Source organism: Eurosta solidaginis, chromosome X (genome assembly GCF_040869045.1).
Source record: "Eurosta solidaginis isolate ZX-2024a chromosome X, ASM4086904v1, whole genome shotgun sequence".
Taxonomy (NCBI): Eukaryota; Metazoa; Arthropoda; class Insecta; order Diptera; family Tephritidae; genus Eurosta; species Eurosta solidaginis.
The window spans coordinates 74,126,908-74,151,563 of record NC_090324.1 but is presented as its reverse complement, the minus strand read 5'-3'; positions in this window follow the sequence as shown (position 1 = coordinate 74,151,563).

Sequence of the window (24,656 nt, the reverse complement as noted above, 5' to 3'; positions counted from 1 at the left end):
ATAATCAGGCAAATTTCCGGTTTTGATGTTGTATATAAACTTCATACTGTGTAAATATATTTGCTGTTTTACGCTCATCCAATTCAAACTTTGTAGCATATCTTTAAAGGGGGTATCAAAACGTTTACCTAATATAAAGCGCATAGCTTTATTCTGCATTTTTTGTAGTTTATCGATTTGCGAATCCTTCAAGATAAAGAAAATAGTACAAAAATATATGAAGTATGGCTCAATTATGGACCTATATACTTTTGCTTTATTATAACTACTCAAGTTTTTACAGGTTCTTTGAATGAAATATATTTTTTTTAGCTATTTTACCTGTTATATAATCAACGTGGCCATCAAATTTTAGTTTGCAATCTATTTGAATGCCGAAATATTTAATCATCTGCACCTTTTCAATTTTAGTATTATTTATTTTAATAGTTTCAAAATGAGCAATATTCTTCCTTGTTATTACCATATATTTAGGTTTTTCAATATTGATTTTTAGTCTGTTATCACATATCCAAATATAGAGAGCATCTAAATCACTTTGCAGTTTTTCTCTTATTTCTTGTTCATTCCTACCATTTATGGAAATTAGTGCATCATCCGCAAATAGGTTTATGGTACTGAATTTCAATATAGACTTAATATCATTAATATAAATGTTAAATAATATTGGAGATAGCACAGAGCCTTGGGGTAAACCAATCTTAACGTCAACTTCGTTCGATAATGCTGAACCAATTATTGTTCTTTGCTTACGATTTGTTAAGAAATAATCAAACCAATCTAATTCAATATCTTTAATACCAATGCTTGATAATTTTTCTATTTTATTTATTGATGAAGTTTCCTTTCCCATACTTATTTCCTGTTTCAAATGTTTCCACATCATTTTACTATCATGGCTATAGCTATTTATTTTATTTTCTATATGTTTGATTTTTTTAATTTTCACAAGCTCTTTGAATTTTTTTTATGTTTCTGTACTCATCCCATTCTCCTGAAGTTTGCACCAGTTTATACAGTTCAAATTTATATTTATTCATATTAGCTAACTCATTGTCATACCATTTATTCATTAATTTTAATTGAAAAACTTTTTCATAAATTAGATTTTGCATAACACTCAAAATATTAATGATCGAAACTTTATTATCAAACTTACTCTGACAAAATTGCTAAAATTACATATGCGCAATTGATTTGTAAGTGATTCAATATTATAGTACTCCCATGACGTAATTTTTATAGGGCTCCTCATTCTAAATTTAGGGCTTATTTTTATCTTAAATTGTATTGTTTCCTGATCAGAAATTTGGTGATCATCTAACTTTTCACACACTATGTCTTTAGTATTCGAAAAAAGTAAATACATTTTTTTTTTTGGATACATCGGTTATACGAGTATCAAAATCAATTGTTTGATACATATAGTATGATTTAAAAAGTTCAACTAATTGTATGCTATATGTTGACATATTATTTAAATTAATATTAAAATCGCCTAAAAGAATGTTGTTTACAGACAGCTCACTAGTACTACCTAAGACGGTACGTAAGTAGTTTATGAAATCCGCATCGCTTGTGCTCGGTGAGTGATAAACCACACCGATTTGCCATTTTGGGTTAAAATGCTTCAATTTAATAAAGATACACCACATTTTTTGGCTATTGCTTTATTATACTTAATGCTATATTCGATGGAATCATGCACATACACCAGAACACCACCAGTATGCCTACTATGTGAATCACATCTGACTAGGTTATAAGTTTGTATGCTCAACTCCTGATTCGTTATTAAATTTGTGGTACATGTTTCAGCACACAGTATTAAAGCTGGATTTTTAATTTCAATCAGTCTTTCCAATTCTGCTTTGTTCCCTAAAATAGTATTTATATTGAGATACAGATAAATTAGATTGCTCCTATTTGATTGCTTCTTTCTAGTTTTGGTTTTAACCTGAATGTATCTTTTATATGCAGGACATTATTTACTGAATGCAGCATGGTATACATCCATCTCTAACAGTTTTTTCTGTACAAGTTCACAACAATTTACACAATTATAAGCAATTTATATACAATCTTTGAAGTCGTGATTACCTCCACATTTACTACAAGCTTTTTTGTTAATACATTCAACAGCTTTATGATTGAAACCCAAACATTTAAAACACCTAAATACTCTTTCATATTCAATAGTAATACAAGAGTCCCACGCTACATTGACTCTCTTTTGTTTCATGATATTTTCATATGTTTCTCTATCTGTTTCAACAATAGCATTAAAACGCTCTTCTCTTCGACAAAAATTTTCAAAAGTCAATGCTATAATTAAATTTTTGAGAACTGTGGTACGTATTTCTTTAAATGTTTCTACTCAAGTATAATTAAACAATTTGTCTCCTAAGGACAACTGTATTTTTTCAATTCCCAAATTGCCGGCTTCTTCCATAAGCCTGGTAAAGAATTGGCCTAAGTCAATCTTCGCCTCAACAATTAGGTTTTTTATATTAATTTCGCTACCAATTTTCTTTCCTTTTTTGAAATATAATTTCGGAGGATCGAAAACGAGCTGGACTAGTCTTTTTACTTCACATTTATTTAGCGCTTCATATATTATAGGGTTCTCATTGTGACTTTTCTTTTCTCCATTTGTATTACTGTTATTACTGGAATTCTTATTAGTTTCCGATCTAGTCGTAACTTTTAATATTTTGCACGCTTTTGTTGATATCTCTTTTGTCTTTGATATCTATGCGTGATAGTGCGTCTGCTACATAATTTTCTTTTCCTGCTATATAATCCACCTCGAAATCATACACTTCCAAATCCAACCTGATTCGAGTTAATTTTGATGAAGAGTTTTTCATTGAAAATAGAAATGTTAAGGGTATATGGTCTGCTTTGATTAAGCGTTTTCTACCATAAACGTATGGTCTAAAATATGTTATGGGCCAATGAATGGCCGCTAATTCTTTTTCAGTCGTTGCTTTATTTATTTCTCCTTTTGTAAATGATCTTGATGCGTAGGCACTTGTAGTTGCCTTCCTTCGTGCTCTTGACTCAAAACTCCCCCACAAGCATAACCGCTAGCATCTGTTGTTATAAAAAATTGTTTACTGAAATCGTAATATTGTAGAATATTAGGGTTTATTAATGCAGCCTTCAAATAGTCAAGGGATTTTTTACAATCTTCTGTCCAATCGAAAATTACATTCTTGCAAAGTCTTGTTAATATTCTAAAGTATTCTGCAAAATTTGGAATAAATCTTCTGTAGTAATTGCAAAATGCATCGAATCTTTTTTTAATCATATGTTTTTCCGAGGATCCTAATACGACGAAATCGTCCATGTATAAAAATGCTTGTGAGGGCCTTAAGCCTGCGAATGCTAACGTCATCATCCTCTGGAATGAGTTTGGAGTCACTTTAAGGCCATAAGGTAATCTTTTAAAACGATAAGTACCGTTATCTGCTGTAAAGGATGTGATATCCCTTGACTCTGGGCTGAGTTCTATTTGGTGAAAGCCAGACATTAAACCGAAACATGAAAAATATTTGGCTCTTCCTAATTGATCTAGCGTGTCATCAATTCTTGGCAACGGGAATTTATCTTCAGTTAGTTTTTTTTTACTTGTCTGTAATCAACAACCATTCTCCATCTTTTTTCTTGGTTATTTGGAAGTGATATTTTGGGTACTAATAGAATCGGACTATTAAATTCTGAAACTTCTTTAATTAATTTAATTACTTGTTTATTAATTTCAGTCTTATGGGCTTTTGGAATTCTGTAGTTTTTTACGTAAACCGGGTTATTTTCTTTCATATGAAGTTTTTGTTTCTAAAAATTATTAGTAGTAATTGGTCTTGTTTCTAATGAAAAGATGTCAATGAATTCTGCACATAATGCGTTAAGCAAACTGTGGAAAATTTTTATTCAATCTTTCTAATTTTTCTTTACTGTTGGCCTTATTTTCAAGTCTATTATTTTTTGTTATTGTATAATCACCAAAATTTTCTGTGCGTATATTCAAATCTTGGAGTGTTGTATTTTTATCTGTTGTATTTTTATCTCTTGTATTTATAATTCACAAAGCAAATAATAGTAGTAACTTTCTTTACTTTATTTTATATACCTACACCATAATTTTTTCTTTTACTTACTTTTAGCTTTTCCAATAGTAGCATCTTGTAATAAGGCTAAAAATCATATGTAGGTTTTAAAAAAATTATAACTTAATTTCTATATTTAGCAGTCACCCCACTGCACTAATGTTTCAATATTTTTGATAGATATGACATTTGTCACTATGTTAAATTTAACATAAACAAGTAAGGAAGGCTAAGTTCGGGTGTAACCGAACATAACATACTCAGTTGAGAGCTATGGAGACAAAATAAGGAAAATCAATCTGGGGTAACCCTGGAATGTGGTTGTATAACATGTGTATCAAATGAAAGGTATTAAAGAGTATTTTAAGAGAGAGTAGGCCATAGTTCTATGGATGAACGCCATTTAGGGATATCGCCATAAAGGTAGACAGGGCTGACTCTAGAATTTGTTTGTACGATATGGGTATCAAATGAAAGGTGTTACTGAGCATTTTAAGAGGGAGTGGGCCTTAGGTCTATCGGTGGACGCCTTTTCGAGATGTCCCCATTAAGGTGGACCAGGGGTGATTCTATAATGTGTTTGTACGATATGGGTATCAAATGAAAGCTGTTAATGAGTATTTTGAAAAGGAGTGATCCTTAGTTCCATAGGTGGACGCCGTTTCGAGATATCGCCATAAAGGTGGACCAGGGGTGTCTGTACGATATGTGCATCAAACGAAAGGTGTTACTGAGCATTTTAAGAGGGAGTGTGCATTAGGTCTATAGGTGGACGCCCTTTCGAGATATCGCCATTAGGGTGGGCCAGGGGTGACTCTAGAATGTTTGTACGATATGGGTATCAAACGAAAGGTGTTACTGAGCATTTTAAGAGGGAGTGGGCATTAGGTCTATAGGTGGACGCCTTTTCGAGATATCGCCATTAGGGTGGGCCAGGGGTGACTCTAGAATGTGTTTGTACGATATAGGTATCAAATGAAAGGTGGTAATGAGTATTTTAAAAGGGAGTAATCCTTAGTTCTATAGGTGGACGCCTTTTCGAGATATCGCCATTAGGGTGGGCCAGGTGTGACTCTAGAATGTTTGTACGATATGGGTATCAAACGAAAGCTGTTACTGAGCATTTTAAGAGGGAGTGGGCATTAGGTCTATAGGTGGACGCCTTTTCGGGATATCGCCATTAGGGTGGGCCAGGGGTGACTCTAGAATGTTTGTACGATATGGGTATCAAACGAAAGGTGTTACTGAGCATTTTAAGAGGGAGTGGACACTAGGTCTATAGGTGGACGCCTTTTCGAGATATCGCCATTAGGGTGGGCCAGGGGTGACTCTAGAATGTTTGTACGATATGGGTATCAAACGAAAGGTGTTACTGAGCATTTTAAGAGGGAGGGGGCATTAGGTCTATAGGTGGACGCCTTTTCGAGATATCGCCATTAGGGTGGGACAGGGGTGACTCTGGTATGTTTTTGTACGATATGGATATCAAATTAAAGGTATTAATGAGGGCTTTAAAAGCGAGTGGCCCTTAGATGTATATGTGAAGGCGTTCTCGCGATATCGACCAAAATGTGGACCAGGTGATCCAGAAAATCATCTGTCGGGTACTGCTAATTTATTTATATATGCAATACCACTAACAGTATTCCTGCGAAGATTCCAAGGGCTGTTGATTTCGCCTTGTAGAACTTTTTCATTTTCTTCTACCTAATATGGTAGGTGTCACACCCATTTTACAAAGGTTTTTCCAAAGTTATATTTTGCGTCAATAAACTAATCCAGTTACCATGTTTCATCCCTTTTTTTCGTGTTTGGTATAGAATTATGGCATTTTTTTCATTTTTCGTAATTTTCGATATCGATAAAGTGGGCGTGGTTATGGTCAGATTTCGCCCATTTTTTATACCAAGAAAAAGTGAGCTCAGGTAAGTACGTGGGCTAAGTTTAGTAAAGATATATCGGATTTTGCTCAAGTTATTGTGTTAATGGCCGAGCGGAAGGACAGACGGTGGACTGTGTATAAAAACTGGGCGTGGCTTCCACCGATTTCGCCCATTTTCACAGAGAACAGTTACCGCCATAGAGTCTATGCTCCTACCAAATTTGAGAAGGATTGGTAAATTTTTGTTCGACTTATGGCAATAAAAGTATTCTAGACAAACTAAATGAAAATGGGCGGAGCCACACCCATTTTGAAATTTTCTTTTATTTTTGTATTTTGTTGCATCATATCATTACTGGAGTTGAATTTTGACTTAATTTACTTATATACATTAAAGATATTAAATTTTTTGTTAAAATTTGAATTTAAAAAAATTTTTTTTTAAAAAGTGGGCGTGTTCTTCATCCAATTTTGCTAATTTTTATTTAGCACATATAGAGTAATAGTAGTAACGTTCCTGCCAAATTTCATCATGATATCTTCAACGACTGCCAAATTACAGCTTGCAAAACTTTTAAATTACCTTCTTGTAAAAGTGGGCGGTGCCACGCCCATTGTCCAAAATCTTACTAATTTTCTATTCTGCGTCATAAGTTCAACCCATCTACCAAGTTTCGTCGCTTTATCTGTCTTTTGTAATGAGTTATCGCACTTTTTCGGTTTTTCGAAATTTTCGATATCGAAAAAGTGGGCGTGGTTATAGTCCGATATCGTTCATTTTAAATAGCGATCTGAGATGAGTGCTCAGGAACCTACATACCATATTTCATCAAGATACCTCAAAATTTACTCAAGTTATCGTGTTAACGGACGGACGGACGGACGGACGGACGGAAATGGCTCAATCAAATTTTTTTTCGATCCTGATTATTTTGATATATGGAAGTCTATATCTATCTCGATTCCTTTATATATGTACAACCAACCGTTATCCAATCAAACTTAATATACTCTGTGAGCTCTGCTCAACTGAGTATAAAAATGTCTTACCTTTTTCTTAAATCTACACGGTCTCATACACATATTATGCATTCGTTAATTTATACTTCATAATGTTAAACTTTTTTATTTTTTTTTTTTGCTATTGTAACTTTGCTACATATGTAAATAGATAGGTATAAGAAAAATGCTCATTAAAAATGAAGGAATGAATGAAATGAAATGTTTGGTGTGAATTTGCTAAGGTGTTTGCAATAAAGATTCCTTCAGATAATTCTTGTTGTGGAATTAGTAAATCGGAATTATTATTTTTAATGTGAATTTGTCGAACTACTTCTGATCTTGCGGGAATTGAAATGCTATTGATTCTTGGTTTATTAGACATCTGAATGATTATGTTTTCTGGGTAATCATATGGTCTTAGTATTAGGATATCCCCTTATTTTTGATAATTTAAAATGCAGTTATATTTTTTTATGAAATCCAATCCCAATATTCCATCGCATGGGATTGGGAAATTGTCTTCTTCTACGTGAAATTTGTGTTTAATTAATAGGTAATCATCTTTTAAATCTGCTTTAACCGTGCCAATAGTGCTTGTTATACCTTGACCAATTCCTCTTAAATCTGTTTTTTGTGAATAATTAATTGTAGTAATGTCACTATCAATTTGACCCTTTTTTATACTTTTCATGAAAATTAAATGGTATATTAATTTCGTCACGAAACCCAAAATTGAAAGTCCTTAAAGGAAAATAGATAGACCCACCATTAAGTATACCGAAATAATCAGGTTGAAGAGCTGAGTTGATTTAGCAATGTCCGTCTGTCCGTCAGTCCGTCTGTCTGTTTGTATGCAAACTAGTCCCTAAATTTTTGAGATATCTTCATAAAATTTGGTAAGCGGGTGTATTTGGGTGTCCGATTAGACATTTGTAGGAACAGGCCGGATCGGACCCCTATAGCATAAATCCTCCATACAACCGATTTTTCATTAAAAGAGGATTTTTGTAATATCTTACTCAATTTAACTTCACCATATACTTTCGTATATTGCACATATTGTTGCCTGAAAAAATTGATGAGATCGGTCGTATATATAGTATATATCCCCCACAACCGATTGTTCAGATAAGAAACTTTTCGTAATTACTGCCCTATTTTAAGAGCTAGAAGCTTCAAATTTCAACGAATGCTTACGTATATAGCATATATTGTTGTGTCAAAAAATCATAGAGGTCGGTGATATATATAATTATATATGATGGTATATATAGTATATATATAGTATATATATTTTTTTTTTGCGATTTCGGCCCCATTTTAACAGCGAAAAGCTTCAAATTTCACCAAATGCTTACGTGTATAGCATTTATTGATGTCTGAAAAAATCACTGAGATCGGTGGTATACATAGTATATATCTCATAAAACCGATTGTTCAGATAAGAAACTTTGCGCAATTTCTGCCCCGTTTAATAGCTAGAAGCTTCAAATTTCACCAAATGCTTACGTATATAGCATATATTGTTGTCTGGAAAAATCATAAAGGTCGGTGTTATATATAGTATATATATGGTGGTATATATAGTATATATATATAGTATATATATATATTTTCGCAATTTTAGCCCCACTTTAAAAGCTAGAAGCTTCAAATTGCACCGAATGCTTACGTATATAGTATATATTGTTGTGTCAAAAAATCATAGAGATCGGTGATATATATAATATATATATGATGGTATATATAGTATATATATTTTTTTTTTGCGATTTCGGTCCCATTTTAACAGCTAGAAGCTTCAAATTTCACCGAATGCTTACGTATATAGCATACATTGTTGTCTGAAAAAATCATAGCGATCGCTTGTATATATAGTATATATCTCATACAACCGATTGTTCAGATAAGAAACTTTTCTCAATTTCTACCCCATTCTAACAGCTATAAGATTCAAATTTCACCGATTGCTTACGTATATAGTATATATTGTTGTGTCAAAAAAACATAGAGATTGGTGATATATAATATATATATGATGATATATATAGTATATATATTTTTTTTTTGCGATTTCGGCCCCATTTTAACAGATAGAAGCTTAAAATTTCACCAAATGCTTACGTGTATAGCATATATTGATGTCTGAAAAAACTATTCAGATCGGTGGTATACATAGTATATATCTCATACAACTGATGGTTCAGATAAGAAACTTTGCGCAATTTCTGCCCCGTTTTAACAGCTTACTTACTTACTTAATTGGCGCTTAACCGTCTAAACGGTTATGGCCGTCCAACAAGGCGCGCCAGTCGCTCCTTCGCTCCGCCAACCGGCGCCAATTGGTCACACCAAGGGAGTTTAAATCGTTTTCCACCTGGTCCTTCCAACGGAGTGGGGGCCGCCCTCTACCTCTGCTTCCATAGGCGGGTTCCGATAGAAACACTTTCTTGGCCGGAGCATCATCTTTCATTCGCATAACATGGCCTAGCCAGCGCAGCCGCTGCGTTTTAATTCGCTGGACTATGTTGATGTCTGCGTATAGCTGGTACAGCTCATCATTAAATCTTCTTCGGTACTCGCCATCGCCAACGCGTAGAGGTCCATAAATCTTTCGAAGGACTTTTCTCTCGAACACTCCCAAAGCCGCTTCATCTGCTGTTGTCATGGTCCATGCTTCTGCCCCATATAGCAGGACGGGTACGATAAGTGACTTGTAGAGTATGATTTTCGTTCGCCGAGAGAGGACTTTATTTTCCAATTGCCTACCTAGTCCAAAGTAGCATTTATTGGCAAGATTGATTCTTCGCTGGATTTCAGTGCTGATGTTGTTGCTAGTGTTGATGCTGGTTCCCAAATAAACGAAGTCTTTTACTATTTCGAAATTATTGCTGCCAACAGCTAGAAGCTTGAAATTTCACCAAATGCTTACGTATATAGCATATATTGTTGTCTGAAAAAATCATAGAGATCGGTGGTATATATATTATATACTTCATATAAACTGTCATTTTTCCCCTTTTTTACGGCTAGAAGCTTCAAAATTCATCAAATGTCATCAAATAGTTACGTTTACGTCATATATTTTTGAAATACGTGATTCTTAGTCATGGTTTTTACATGCAGACCGCAAAAAAGGTGAAGCTTTGCATCCTCACACAAAGTACCTACCTATTTTTATACCTTTCATGAAAATGAAATGGTATATTAATTTCGTCACGAAACCCAAAATTGTTAGTCTTAAAGGAAAATGGATAGACCCACCATTAAGTATACCGAAATAATCAGGTTGAAGAGCTGAGTTGATTTAACCATGTCCGTCTGTCCGTTTGTCTGTTTGTATGCAAACTAGTCCCTCAATTTTTCAGATATCTTGATAAAATTTGGTGAGCGGGTGTATTTGAGTGTCCGATTAGACATTTGTCGGAACCGGCCTGGATCGGACCCCTATAGCATATATCCTCCATACAACCGATTTTTCAGAAAAAGAGGATTTTTGTAATATCTTACTCAATTTAACAGATTGAAGCTTCAAACTTCACCATATACTTTCGTATATTGCACATATTGTTGCCTGAAAAAATTGATGAGATCGGTCGTATATATAGTATATATCCCCCACAACCGATTGTTCAGATAAGAAACTTTTCGCAATTACTGCCCTATTTTAAGAGCTAGAGGCTTCAAATTTCAACGAATGCTTACGCATATAGCATATAATGTTGCCTGAAAAAATCATAGCGATCGGTTGTATATATAGTATATATCTCATACAACCGATTGTTCAGATAAGAAACTTTGCGCAATTTCTGCCCTGTTTTAACAGCTAGAAGTTTCAAATTTCACCAAATGCTTACGTATATAGCATATATTGTTGTCTGAAAAAAACATTGAGATCGGTGGTATACATAGTATATATCTCATACAACCGATTGTTCAGATAAGAAACTTTGCGCAATTTCTGCCCCGTTTTAACAGCTATAAGCTTCAAATTTCACCGATTGCTTACGTATATAGTATATATTGTTGTGTAAAAAAATCATAGAGATCGGTGATATACATAATATAAATATGATGGTATATATAGTATATATATATTTTTTCGATTTCGGCCCCATTTTAATAGCTAGAAGCTTCAAATTTCACCAAATGTTTACGTGTATAGCATATATTGAGGTCTGAAAAAACCATTGAGATCGGTGGCATACATAGTATATATCTCATACAACCGATTGTTCAGATAAGAAACTTTGCGCAATTTCTGCCCCGTTTTAACAGCTAGAAGCTTCAAATTTCACCAATTGCTTACGTATATAGCATATATTGTTGTCTGAAAAAATCATAGAGATCGGTGGTATATATATTATATACTTCATATAAACTGTCATGTTTGCCCCTTTTTACGGCTAGAAGCTTCAACATTCATCAAATAGTTACGTTTAGGTCATATATTTTTGAAACACGTGATTCGTAGTCATAGTTTTTACATGCAGACCACAAAAAACGTGAAGCTTTGCATCCTCACACAAAGTACCTACCTATTTTTTATTTTATATTTATCTTAAAAATCTTTTAGATATGTTCAAATTTCACCAAATGTTTACGTGTATAGCATATACTGTTGTCTGAAAAAATCATAGAGACCGGTGGTGTGGTTATCTTAAAACACGACTTTACTGTTCTCAGTTCACTTCTTTATTCATCTTCACTACAATTTTATAATTTAATTTAGTCAATGCGAAATACGGTGGAATGTAAACAATACAAATGTCAAAACTTACAGTGTTGAATAACTATAACGAAAGTTGCTATTATACCTGTGTTGGAGAACGTAATTTTGCAGATATGCTTACGTAGCAGGATTAAATGATTTAAAACGTAGGCTGATACGCCACATTACCCCCCTCTTAGGAACCAGGTAGGGTTACGGTGAAAGCAGGTTTAAGTCTGTCGATCGATACCTTTGTTCGTTTTTATTAAATTGTATAACGTAGTATTTGGAAGTTCGCCTTAACTCGTTGTAAGGACCTTTGTACGGGGCTGTGAGCGATGGCCGTACAGAGTCATCTCTAACAAATACTTGCGCACAAGACTTCAATTCTGGATGAACGAAAACTTTAGGAGATGCATGCCAGGATGTGTCAACTGGGCGAATGTCTTGCATAGCTCGTCTAAAATCAATTATGAAATCATGTTCATCGGTCGACGGTTTGTTGTCGATAAAAAATTCCGCCGGTTGGCGAAGATTCGTGCCATAAACTAGTTCCGAAGGTGTTGCCATTAAGTCGTCTTTAAACGCGGATCGAAGACCAAGTAATATTAACGGTAAATGCTTTGTCCACTGGTCAGCACCATGACAGAGGATGGCAGATTTTAGAGTGCGGTGCCATCGTTCCACCATGCCATTGGCTTGTGGGTGATAGGACGTCGTTCGCAAATGGCTAACTCCTAAGCGCTGAAGAAGTTGTCGAAAAAGTGCACACTCAAGTTGCCGACCACGATCGGTGGTAATTGACGTAGGAACTCTGAAACGAGATATCCACTCTCTTACTAAGGCGGTGGCCACAGACGGTGCGGTAATATCGGGGAGTGGAAACGCGTCTGGCCACTTTGTGAAGCGATCAATTATTGTAACGCAGTACCGATTTCCATCCGAAAGCGGAAACGGCCCTACAATGTCGATATGAAGGTGAGCAAATCTTTCGTTGGGTATGGCTCGTCGTTGCAGCTGCGTTCTATTGTGGCGAAAGACTTTATTTCGTTGACAATCTATGCAACTTCGAGCGAATTCCATGATATCTCGTTGTATTGACGGCCAAACGAATCTTTCTGTCATAAGCCGGGCTGTGGCTCTTATTACGGGATGTGCGAGACCGTGTATCGATTGCAGAACACTGGAGCGAAATTTTTTGGTGATGAACGGTCGTACTTTCCCAGTTGAACAGTCACAGTAGATTTTATGTTCACTAGAGGGAATAGAAAGCAAAGCAAATTTAAGTGAGTTAGCAGTGTTAACTTTCAAGAGTGATTGGAACTCTGAATCGGTTTTTTGATCTGCAGCTAGTTTCTTGTAATCTATCGGCTGGTGTGTAATCGACTCAATACGAGACATCAAATCTGCTACTGCGTTATTTTCACCATTTACGTGCCGAATGTCTGTCGTAATTTGGGCAATAAAATCAAGTTGTCTTACTTGCCGGTCAGACGCTTTGTCTAGTCGTTGTTTGAACGCGAAGATCAGGGGTTTATGATCCGTGTATATGTGACAATTTCTGCCCTCGACCATGTACCTGAAGTGACGCAAAGCTAAATAAATGGCGGTTAGCTCCCGGTCGTAAGTACTGTAGCGCTGTTCCGATTTTGAAAACTTCCTCGAAAAAAAACCAAGCGGTTGGATGTTATCGTTTACGACTTGATTGAGTACTGCACCAGCAGCTAAGTTAGATGCGTCGACCCAAAGTGATAGCTCGGCGTTCGGAAGTGGATGTGCGAGCATAGCAGCATCAGCTAAATCTCTTTTACAGGACTCAAATCAGCGCACGGTATCGTCAGACCACACGAGGGGCGTTAGATCGTTGCGTTTGTTTGTCGGTATCATATCGAAAAGAGGTGCCTGCGATTTGAGTGCGTGAGGCAAAAAGCGTCGATAAAAATTTAAAGTAGCTAAAACACGCTTTAACTCTTTCGCCACTGTTGGAAGTTTAAAGTTCACTAAAGCATCCACCCGACTCTTGAGAGGTTTTATACCATCTTTCGTAAGAGAGTGGCCGAGAAACTCTAGTTCCGCTACTCCAAATTGTGATTTCGTAACGTTTATAGTAAGGTTGTTGTTTTTCAAGCGCGTAAACACTTGCCGTAGATGGTCTCGATGTTCTGCTACTGACGTTGACGCAACGCAAATATCATCCAAGTATGTAAAAACGAAATCAAGTCCACGAAGCACCTCATTTATTAGGCGCTGGAACGTTTGAGCTGCGTTCCTCAGACCAAACGTCATCTGAGTAAACTCAAACAGACCAAAAGGCGTCGTAATGGCGATTTTTGGGACGTCATCTGGGTGAATTTTTACCTGATGGAATGCCTTTTGCAAATCAATTTTAGAGAATACAGTCTTACCAGCAAGAACGTTGGAAAAATCCTGTAAGAACGGTAGTGGGTAGCGGTCAGGTACCGTCTGCGCATTAAGTGAGCGGTAATCACCGCATGGCCTCCAAGAACCATCTGGTTTGCGTACCATATGCAGTGGGCTAGCCCAATTAATGCTCGATTGTTTACAAATTCCGAGTTTGAGAAAAGATTCAAATTCAGCTCGGGCTGCGGAAAGTTTTTCGGGAGATAGCCTTCGTGGCTTCGCAAAAACGGGTTGGCCGTTGGTGATGATTCTATGTACAATAGTGGATTGCGTGGAGGCTCCAATAACTGGCGCAAGAGTAATATCGATAAATTCATGTAATAAATCTAAAAACTTTGAGGTCGTGCTAATGGTTTTAACACTACCCACACTGCTGATCTCTTTGTCACAGTGCGCACTTAAATCTGTTTTGCTGTCGATTAAGCATTTCCGTTTAAGATCGACAACAACGTAATACAGTCGTCAAGCGATACAGACGTGTTTATTTTCGCTCCGTATTTATGTGCAATTTTTAATTGTTCACTTAACAAATGTTAATAATTTGTGCCTACTGCCACATTGAGATAGTGACTCTTGTTTTGGATTTCAATCCTGAAAGTAATATTTAAATGTTACAAAGGAACATGATATAATAAAATTAAATTAATAGTGGCAAAGTGTTATCAATAAATATCATTATGCCGTGCGAATGTGGACAAAAGGTTGAAAGAGGCCAACTGAAAGTGTTGTGTGCTAAGTGCAATGACCTCTTTCATTTGAAGTGTGTCAACATGTCGACGGATGATCTTGATTTTCTCATTTCGTCAAACAAACTTTATTTCTGCAAAGTGTGTTCGGTTGAGCGACGCGCGTCTATTCGTACGCCGCCACCTACTGCTCTCCCCACTATCGTTAACAATGTTGAGCGCAATGATTATTTAAGTGGTATTGTTAAAAGCATTGCCGACCTACGTTGTGATAACGCTCGTATACTATCGACCATGGATGCTCTAAAATGTGAAAACTCTCAATTATCACTAAAGTGTGTTTCTTTATCAGCTGAAATTCGCTCATTATACTCAGTCATAGAAGATAAAAATGGTATAATCTCTACGATGAGTTCTGAAATGAAAAATCTTGGCAGTATTGTTGCTACAGTTGCTAGTGATATCAAATCCATTCTCACTAGTGCTGCGGACAGCAATAAGCAAACAAAATCTGCAACAAAACAGCCTACAACAAAAAAAAAGGGCAAAGGCAAAGGCAATGAGTTGGCTGGCTCTACAAGCAAAATTAACTCGAAAGCTGTTAAGGCTGCGAAAACAATACAGACAGCCTCTCTCGAAAATGCAAAAGCAATTCAGTCAGGCGTAACAAGCAAATCAACTTGCGAAGATGATACGACAGAAAATACAAAACAACCAACAGATGATAGCACTAACAACAACTCAGCTGTGCCAAATGTTCATTGTGCTATTGTTGATTTGTCTTCCTCATCCAGTTCTTTTAGTGGCGCTGCCGCTTGTTCTTCTAGTGATGCAAATATCAGTTCTGCTGCACCTGCCAATAATAAAACTGGGTATTCCAGGGTTGTAGCCTTTGGCCGTCAGGGATCAGTCGCTACTAACCTAACATCTATTAATAATTCTAGCTTAGCATCTAACAATAATAATAATACTTCAAATAAGTTCATAAAAGCACCCACCATTGTCGTAGGTAGCAATTCAAACGCAAATCTTAGCTTAGCTGTTCGATTGAAATGGTTGCATTTGTCGTCTTTTAAGCCGACGGTAAGCGCTAGCGATATTGTCGACTATGTCTCACATAATGCAAACATCTCGCCTTCATTAATTCATTGTTTTAAATTAGTAAAGAAAGATGCAGACTCGAGTTTGTTATCAAGATGTGAATATAATGTTGATAGTAATTTTTGCGTCCTGGGAGACTTTAATCTCAGCAAGGTTGTTTGGTCGAAATTACTAGAAGATGATATCTTAACACCTACTAATGTTCATCATCCCCATGAGATTAATTTTTTAGACACCCTTTTTAGTGCCAATTTAATTCAGATTAACAGTTTCGTGAACCAGTTAAACAATATTTTGGACCTAATTTTTGTCGATGAGAACCTCATAACTCACTTGACTGAATGTGTGTTTCCTATATATAAATCAGATATGCATCATGTAGCCCTATATTTATCTATTGAATTCTTCGACCTAGTGCCGAAAAACAATATAAATAATAATGAGCGCGCCTATAACTTTAAGGATGCAAATTATGAATCCTTAAACTCTCTCATATCTGAAATAGACTGGACATCTATTTTCTTTGCTAAAAATGCAACTGAATGTTTCGACATTTTTCTGGTAAAGATGGCTGACATATTCAGTAGGAATCTTTCTCTCCTACCAGTTAAAGTTCACAAACTACCCTGGTACAATACTAGGTTGAAAAAGTTGAAAAATCAAAGAAATAAGTACTTTAAATTATACAAGGATACCAGCGATACTGTTTTTAAAGATCGGTATACTTCCTATATAACGCAGTTCAATGTTCTTGATAAGTTTTTGTACAACAAATACGTTTCTAGAGTTGAAGATGAGTTGAAAGTTAATCCTAAATCTTTTTGGAACTATGTTCGTTCAAAGAAAGGTTGTTCTAACATACCTACCTGTGTCAAATTTAATGACATTTGCTCCAACAGTTTGGTCGATTCGGCAAATCTTTTTGCTGATTTTTTCAAATCTACGTTTGTTGTTGAGGCCGATAACTTTGATAACAGGTATCTTACTGATAGCCACAAACCTTTAGACTTTGGGTCTCTGTCCTTGTCTGAGACCGATATTATCTTGGGTGTATCCTCCTTACAGACCTCAATCAAAAATGATATTGATGGATTGTCCTCTTTTTTTTTTAAGAAGTGTAGTATTTCTCTTTGTGTGCCACTGTGCCACATTTTCAATATTTCGCTATCGTCTGGAGTTTTTGTTGATCGCTGGAAGCTGGTGTCTATCACTCCTATCTTCAAGTCAGGCAATAAAAATGAAGTAAAGAATTATAGGCCAATATCCAAACTGTCAACATGTTCAAAACTTTTTGAAAAGGTAGTTAAAAACAAAGTATCATTCGCTATAAATAAAATAGTTGATCCATGTCAGCATGGTTTCATTGCGGGACGTTCGACTACTACAAATCTGGCTGTTTTCTCTCAGTTTTGTGTCTCTGCGTTTAAGGATGGATGTCAAGTTGACACCATATATACGGATTTTTCCAAGGCTTTTGACACAGTTTCGCACAAATTACTTCTGTGGAAACTTGAAAACATGGGCTTTCACTCAAGCTTTCTGTCGTGGGTGAAGTCCTATTTGGAAAATAGAATATCTTTTGTTGAAATCGAGAGAACTAAGTCTTATGAATTCTCAGCAACTTCGGGTGTACCACAAGGTAGCATCCTTGGTCCTATTTTGTTCTTAATGTTTATTAATGATGTTGGCTCATGCATAAACAATTCGAATTATTTGCTTTATGCTGACGACTTAAAACTCTTTAGGAGAATCTCCTGTACTTCTGATGCATTGCGTCTGCAAGAAGATCTGAATGCTATAAATAATTGGGCCTGTCAAAATAATCTGCGACTCAATATTAGTAAATGCTGCCACATGACGTATACTAAGTCTACGAATGTGGTTTCATTCGCGTACTCGATTTCAAATGTAACTCTTGCGTCAATTAATGAGTTTCGCGATCTTGGCGTAATTTTTGACTCATCTTTTACTTTTTGTAATCATGTAAACTTTCTCATACCAAAGGCTTATACCAACTTAGCTTTCTTGCGACGATATGCCAAGGATTTCAAGGACCCATATACCAGGAAAATCTTATACAATGCCTTAGTGCGTTCCAAGTTAGAGTATGCATCAGTCATCTGGAATCCCATATACTCCTCACACTCTTTAAGAATTGAAAGAATTCAGCGCAAGTTCATACGATTTGCTCTTCAACCTCTGCACTTTGTTAATCCCCTGCCACCCTACAATGCAAGATGCATGCTTATCAATGTCTTGCCACTTGAAGTTAGACGTCTTGTTCAAAACGTAATGTTTATTTTTGACATAATATCCGGTGCCATTGACTGCTCAGAACTACTTGGGCAGTTGAATTTCAATGTCCCTAACAGAGCTCTCCGCTTTCACAGTACATTCCGCGTTGAAGTGCTGCGTTCGAATTACTTCAGTTTCGCACCTCTTATAAGAGGTCTTGTAGAATTTAATCGCATATCCAGAAGCCTTGACCTGGACTTTGCCATGCCAAGGTCTCTGTTTAAGGCACGCATTGAGTCCTATTACTTATCTCAGTAAATCTTACTTTAAAATTGTTAAAATAGTACTAAGTTAACCTGTAATCTAGTCAGTAAGTTTGTTACCATTTGACTTAAAAAGATATGAAATATGAAATATGAAATATGAAATTCCCAAGTGACTCAAAAAATCGGCACCTATTATGGCTTGAGAAACATCCGCAATCAAAAAATTCCAAGTAAAGTCGCGACGCAAATTAAGGTTAAGTCGCATGATTATTTCGCCATACACTTTAATACGAGAACCGTTGGCAGCAAACAAATTTTTACCGGTGTAAGAAGCTCTGGCTGTCCCCGCAACAAATGGGATTACTGATACGTCAGCACCCGTATCAATTAAAAAACGAATTTTAGATGACGTATCGAATATGCGAAGCCGGTAAGTTGAGACAATATCAGGCTGCTTGCCAACTCCTGATATCGTCGTAGCCGAGCAGTATTATTGCGAAGTAGAGGGTTTCCCTAAAGTACATGGTTCGCGACATTTTGTAGCTTTATCGCCAAACTTTTCATGATACCAGCAAATTCCGTTTTTCGAAGTACCGTTTTTATGCACTGTTTTTGTTCGAGACGTTGAACGGGAACGTGGGCGGTTCTCCCTAACCTTAAACTGTTTTTGCAAGTTACGTGACAGCTCTGCTATTTCATTTTTAATATTCGAAATATCATTGCGTGATGAAACCATGTCTACTTGGCCATTATACCACCCAATAGATTCAGAAATTGAATCTGCTACCTTCACTTTTTCCGCTAAGGGTACATTGGTGGCTATTATGGCTGCTTGAACGTATGGCGGAAGGCGTGCGACCCATAGATCACACAGAAGGCTATCGTTGAGTGTGGTACCAGCCACACGCTTCATTTCTGCGAACAACTCGCTTGGTTTTCGGTCGCCGAATGGCATGTCTTTTAGGACGCGTTGCAGGCGGCGTTGTTGACTTTCAGTGTAGTGATCGATGATTTTTTGCTTCATGTAAGTAAATTTATCCGTAAACGGAGCTGCATCAATTAGCGGCTTAAATTCCAGAAGTTTTTTTGGTGGTAAGCTCGCAAGTACTATGTGAAATTTTCGTAGATCACTCTGCACGAGCGAGGCTTGAAACCAAAATTCGAATGCCTAAAAGTATGCCTCGATGTTTTCTTCACTCAACACGGGTAGCGGAATTCGAGGAGCACCATTGTGGTTGTCCAAAATACTAAAATTTTGGCCCCCCGTGATCGTACTGCTATCGTTTAGAGGCATTTCTCTTAAAATTTTTCTACAAAAAACCGCGTGTTAAAAGCGTTCGGGGTCACCACTGTGGTTATGTTAAAACACGACTTTACTGTTCTAAGTTCACTTCTTTATTCATCTTCACTACAATTTTATAATTTAGTTTAGTCATTGCGAAATACGGTGGAATGTAAACAATACAAATGTCAAAATTTACAGTGTTGAATAACTGTTACGAAAGTTGCTATTATACGTATGTTGGAGAACGTAATTTTGCAGATATGCTTACGTAGCAGGATTAAATGATTTAAAACGTAGGTTGATACGCCACATATAGTATATATCTCATACAACCGATTGTTGAGATAAGAAACTTTGCGCAATTTCTTCCCCATTTTAACAGCTAGACGCTTCAAATTTCACCAAATGCTTACGTGTATAGCATATATTGTTGTCTGAAAAAATCATTGAGATCGGTGGTATATATAGTATATATCTCATACAACCGATTGTTCAGATAAGAAACTTTGCGCAATTTCTGCCCCATTTTAACAGCTAGAAGCTTCAAATTTCACCAAATGCTTACGTATATAGCATATATTGTTGTCTGATAAAATCGTAGAGATCGGTGGTATATATAAGTTAAAGGACTATAGTCCTTGTTTTATAAAAAAATGTATTTGTTGGGCCAACTCGCCCAACCAACAACACTAAACAACACAAGTTCAAATAGTCTTTTACAAGTATATTTTAATTCAATTAATTCACAATTATAACTAAGATTGATTTACTGTTAACTCTAATCCGTCCCGAACTCGACTGCCGGCTCTGCCGCAACTGCTCCCATATATAGCCAATCAACAAGCCGCGACGCGCCTCTTGCGTAACTTGTTGACAGCGCGCCGTGTGAGAATGTTGAAGTCGGTTTTTTCCCACAGGTGCTGTATGTGTGCATTTCACAATCATGTGTAATAGAATTTAGCTGACTGTGCGTCTGGAGTAGTTCCGTAGCATGAGTGTTAATTGCCATCACTAACCATGGCCTTGAATTAAGGTGTTAGGTTGCCATGCGCGGCCGTATGTAGTGAGAACCATAATTTGCAGGTGTTAGTTGCCGTCACTAACCATGGCCTTGAATTAAGGTGTTGGGTTGCCATGCCGTATGTTGTGGGAAATATAATTTTCTGACTCGGCGCGTGTGTACTGGTCATACGTGGGAATGTTGCGATAAGGGCAACTGGCGCGTTTTATCTCTTCCCCCTTTAAAGATCTGCGTCCCGCAGATTAGGATTCGGACAAGTGTTCTCTTTATGTTGTCTTCTAATGGATAGTCGCAATTCCGGGAATTTTGGCCCCGTTGTTAATTTCCTCCAAATTATCCAAATCATGAGTAGGAGCAGAAGTAGCCCCAAAGTTTGCGACGCCGTGAACCAATTTGTTTTGTCCCTCAGGTACCTCAAGAGCTTAACATTGCCGATTGTCATCTCGTGTACAAGATTGAGGTTAACTGCAAGGCTTTTGTTTGCAATAGTAGATAGCACAGGGGGGAGTATTTGAACTCCTGAACTGCTCATACTCCAGTAGGTTCTGTCACCAATGCGGATCGTTTCATTGTCCAGTTGAAGGATGTAAGAGCCGCTCAGGTGATTGGGAGCATCACCTGACCACACGGTGTTATTGAAATTGTCTAAGAGAATCGTGTCTTCCTTGATCACCTCGATCGTTGAGTCATTGCAATTGATGTACCGACAACTAGTTTTACCACCTTTGAGCAGACGTGGCAGACAGTCGTCCTCTCGAAGTATGTCCAGCGCTTTTTGCTTGCATACCATTGCGCTTGTAAGGTGGGTGCAGCTATCCTTGATACCATACGTTTGCTCTTTGTTGATTAAGACTGTGCTGTACTTCAGGTCTATGCGATGTCCGCCTTTTACAATTGCTCTGGTGATCAGATGGTTAAATCTCGTTTGGGCCACCTTTGGCATGGACACAACGTAGAGTAGCATCGTGCCGTTGGTGTAGATTGAAGGTTCGCTGAATTCTATTGCTTCGATCACATTGCTGTATGGAAGGACATCTACTTCGCTTATAAGTCCATTGATCTCTTCTTTGTCTAGTAGGTTGCTGTTGAAAATACCTGCCTTAGCCATCTGGCAGGCCTGCACCAGTTCGTTCATATCGTCCTTCAGGATCATGACTTTCTGAAGAATTTCTTGTGAAAGCTTTATGAGATGACTCTGGCCAATGATGTCATTTGTGTTGGTTACGATGCCGTTGACAACCTGCAATAACTCATGAGTTTTCTTAAATATTTCAGAGTTTACCTTGTATTGTTGGTTATTGTTAGATACTAGCGTGTCTTGGGCTCGTAGGAGCTCATCCCAGTCGGAAGCGTCGGGGGAACCGGCTATCCATTTCCAAGCCGATCCTGTCCAGTTGAATGATCGCTTGATTCTCTTGTTCTTTGGGCCTTTTAACTCCTTGAGCTGCGTTTGGATTTTACTCAAGTGGAAAGAAATGACGTCTGTGAGGTCGTTCGTTTCATCCAGTTTCTTGACTTCAATTTCCAGGCGGTTTGCTATTTCCTCATAACGGGCTAGGTTGATTACATGAATTAATTTGAAGTAGCCATTGATTATCCAGCCGTACCCATCACGTACGGTTACCATGGGCGAGTCGAGATCGAATACCACATATGCTTGTGCGGATGCACAGAGGCAGATTCTAGGAGTCGGAATACACATAATTCTAATAACTAGTGAAATACATAGTTAACTATTGCTATTAAAAAATTTACATTTCAAAGTTTAAGTACTAGTCTAAGTAAATTTCAAATTTCATTTTAATTTAGGTAGATTTTAGATTTCAAATTGTAATTAACATTTCAAGTATAAAGTAGACTATTTTTAAATCCTACTGCTATACCTAATGAGTGGAGTTCGGGTCGGCAAGGGTTTGACAGGATTTTACGAGGACCCAGGAGTGATGTTAAAAGTGGAATTTTTCTGACAGTTAGTTTTAGTTAGTTGTTAGTTTTTGTTAGATTCATATTTTTCCTTTTTTTGTAAGCTAGTTAGTTAGCTTTAGTTTTTTGTAAGTATTAGTATTTTTCGAGGAATGTTTCCCCGTTTTTTCTTTTTTTTTTTTTTTCTTTTGGCTTTTAGCGCCTTTCATTTGTGAGATCATTTTTCTCTCAAATAATTCTTTAACTTTTGTTCTTTTGTTTTTCTTTTTTTTTTTGTTTTCTTTTGCGGCTTTTAGCGCCTTTTATTTGTGAGATCATGTTTCTCTCTCAAATAATTCTGTAACTTTTGTTCTTTTGTTTTTCTTTTTTTTTGTTTTCTTTTGCGGCTTTTAGCGCCTTTTATTTGTGAGATCATGTTTCTCTCTCAAATAATTCTTTAACTTTTGTTCTTTTGTTTTTCTTTTTTTTTTTTTTGTTTTGTATTGGAATGCAGGCATAAACTCAGATGACATGACGAAGGCTCGTGAGTATCCCCTTGGAAAGTGAACAACATAAGTTTTTGTAAGTGAAAATTTTCCCGCCTATCGAACGAGTGACTTCTCATGTCAATTAAAGCCAATAGTCCCATGGAGGATTTGAACCACTTCGATTGATATCGCTCGGACCACCGAGTTAACTGGAATTGAACCAATACGACAGATCGAATACAAAAGTGAATTTGTACCCGGACCACCGGGGCTTAGGGATCTATGCATGAGTTTTCTACCTCTTGACCAACATTATTAATTCTTCGGCCTTGCCGAGCTTTTGAGTGCTTGAATTTCGACCAGAGGAGCCAACATTTCTCGAACCAGCTATGGGGGATCGTGTGTATCCGTTTTGGAGGTCGCATTGCCATTTGTCATGTTCGATGGCGCCGCCTCCTATTAAGGCACGATTTGTCCTACTTAAAAGCCCGCTCTTGTTTTGAAGTTCCCTCTCAGTGCCGAATCTCGCCTCTTGTGTTTTTTGTAAGTTTTTAATGTGTCCTTAGACATTTTGTCTGTTTATAGACATTTTTGTTTTCGTTAGATATTTTTAATATCCGATTTGTGGAATTTTTTCCCACTTTGCGTGGTTATAGTGGAATTTCTATTTTCCGCCACAGCTTCTTTCTTATAAAGTGGCTTTTGCTTGCTTTTTATTTGTTTATTAGCTATGAATAATTCATCGCCACTGTCAAAATTGCGGGGGGGGGGGGGGGGGGGGGGGCGAACGAGTTTTATTATTTCTTAAGTTCCTACTTTCCTGTTCGTGTAGAAAAAGAGCCTTTATGTCCTCGTCAGTGCGCTCCCTGAAGTTTGCTAAATCCTGGTAATTTATCCTAGCTGTCCTATTCAGAAAAACATCAGCCAGTTTGCGCTTTATTACGGAACGTACCATGTTATTATACCTATCCACAGTTATTGCGACGCGTTCTTCAAGTGTTAATCTAGGAAATTCAACGGAAAGGCAGCGGTGTATTTCGATCAAAGTAGAGTGTAGCCTCTCTACCTGACCATTGGTCTCGTTTCGCTGCGTTGGTGTTTGGTATATTTCTATCCCTAAGGACCTGATATAATTTAATACAAGTGGTGACAAGAATCCGCGTTCATTGTCCATGACCAAAGCTCGTGGTACTGTGAAATAATGCAGCGCGATCGTTAGGTTCATTCGCAAATAAGGAGATGACTTATTTTTGATTGGGAAGAGCTTAGCAAATTTGGTAAATTTGTCGATACAACTCAAATATTTTTGTCGTTCAATTTCGAAAATGTCGATGTGCAAGATTTCGCACGGATAACTAGGAATGGGAGTTGGTTGCTCATATGGTTTAGAAGGGTGCCTATCGTATTTGTTCAATTTACATGTTTCGCATTGGCTAATGTATTCCCTAATCTGTTTGGACATTGCGGGAAAATAAAATTTTTCCATTACCTGTTCCCTATTCTCACGAGCATTTCGATGCGCGCGCTTGTGGTCCTTCTCGATA